This window comes from Sinocyclocheilus rhinocerous, unplaced genomic scaffold (genome assembly GCF_001515625.1).
Source record: "Sinocyclocheilus rhinocerous isolate Xijiao unplaced genomic scaffold, SAMN03320098_v1.1 scaffold258, whole genome shotgun sequence".
Taxonomy (NCBI): domain Eukaryota; kingdom Metazoa; phylum Chordata; class Actinopteri; order Cypriniformes; family Cyprinidae; genus Sinocyclocheilus; species Sinocyclocheilus rhinocerous.
In genome coordinates, this window is record NW_015634010.1 from 1,286,576 (window position 1) to 1,288,676 (window position 2,101).

General features: G+C 38.1%; 1 pseudogene; it reads right to left on the reverse strand.

The window, feature by feature from the left end:
• LOC107744941 (myosin-binding protein C, slow-type-like) overlaps positions 1-415 on the reverse strand; it is a 30,414-nt pseudogene extending 29,999 nt beyond the window's left edge.
• Positions 416-2,101: the final 1,686 nt, after the last annotated feature.

The following is a 2,101-nucleotide window of genomic DNA, read 5'->3' on the forward strand; positions in this document are numbered from 1 at the left end:
TGTGTGTGTGTGTGTGTGTGTGTGTGTGTGTGTACTGTGGTCTGTACACTTGTAGTTTGTGTGCTGATTTACCTGAACTGTTGTGGTCACAAAGTGATAATTTGGTGGAAATTACAGTGGAACAAACACAAACACTCTCACACACGTGAGGGCAAGAGTTTCGTGGGTGAAACTGAGGTGTGAAAGAAACCCAAAGGAAGGGGAATAAAAGAGTTACATGGTTGAACACCTACCTTTCGCTGTCACCACAACCGAATTCTCAGATGGGGCGTCACCAGAGTCTGGGGCAACATTCTCTGAGTATGTGACAGACATAGCGGAAGAATGCAAGTGCCTCTTTCAAAGCATGAAGCGTCAGCAACACATACAAACACACACATATGCCGAAGGACAGGAGACAATACAATATACTCACTCACAGACACTTATATACATTTATATACAGCTATATATATATATAAATGTTATCACACACACACACAGTGGGCCTCATTCATAAAACACAAGCAAAAGAAACTTCTGCTTGTCTTTCATAAAAGAAGTCCACTATCAGGACAGAAGGGAAATGGAGAACTCCCCAAAACATTCCTGTTCTGGAAAGTGAAAGAAAATGAAATGATCTCTGAAGCTTGAAATGGACATAATTTAACAATATATGTAATTCACTGGCTGTAAATAGAATTAGTATAATACCAAATATATACCCTTGTGATAGGAAACCATAGCCAGAAAGCTCTGCAAAGCCAGAAGCTCTACAAATTATGGATCCAAAGCCAAAAATCATTCTAGAACCTCTAGTGACCTCTAATGACGCAGCACGCTGGTAACACAGGCCTTAAATGTCATCTGAATCAACAACTCATGATCAGCTGCACAGCATACAGGGAGATTCAGACCATTTGGCTGATATCTGAAATAACAGCGATACTCATCTGGTGAGTACTGCACATTTGTGCCGCTGTGGTCACCATGTTTGCACACCAGTGCTGTGCGCTTATGGCCTTATTGATTGCTTTGTTGCTTAAAGCAAAAATTGTGTCACACAAAACGTCAACATCAGTACTTCCAGCATCAGACATACGTATACACTAACAGAACTCAATCAACCGGTGGTTTATTTGTATCAGTAACACTCTCTCATCGCAAATTAAACTGAACTTTAATTTCACTGTCATGAGATCACTACTTTAACAGCTTGTATCCCTTTGCAGACGCTCGTTTTGAGTACGCAGTCAGAATAGCAAATTTGCCCAGTTTTGAGAATCAAAACTACTAAACAGAATCATAAATGCCTTTTAATAACCTAAGTATGAATTAAATGGTAAGAATAAATGCGCGGTCACATTTACATCTCATTTGGCAAAAAATACAGTCATTTCGATCCGTGATCTAGAATTTCGCAAGAGGGCGAAAGATTTCTCCATGCAGATTTCGCAACGGGTTCAAGTTGTTTACATGGGTTTACCAAGTTGAACAACGGAAAACTGCTTGGTTTGACTATAACCTCTGTTTAAACTGTGCTTCATACATCGTTTTCATCACTATTAACAGTATTGACATTACTTACGATAAAGTCACTCACGATAAAGTCACTCCGTTCCCTTGGCAATATACCGCTCCTTTTTTCATACCGGTCACTCGTTTCCAAAACGCAGTTAAAACAGCTAATTGATGTCATTTTGTGACTCAAAGCTACCAGACTAGTAAAAATGCCCTTGGAATACTGAAGGATTTATTTTATGGTAATAATAAATGTTTTGATAGATGACTAAAACTCAGAAGCAAAATACATCGTACCTAGAGTGAAAATTGGAAAATTTAGGTCATTTTCGCAAAAGGCTTTAGTGACTGGCTGCATATATTTTTTGTCGGACCAGGTTTAAAGATTTTTTTCCCTCCCAATCGTTGACTCTCATTTAACATTGTCCATTCGCTCATTAAAAACTGATCTAGGATGAAGCAAACAATTTATCTTAAGAAATTCAGCACTCACCTTCAGGTTGGCCATCATCTGTCAGGAAAAAAGAAAAACAGCTCCATGAAGTTTCCTTTATTTAACCAGGCTTTAATATATATATATATATATATATATATATATATA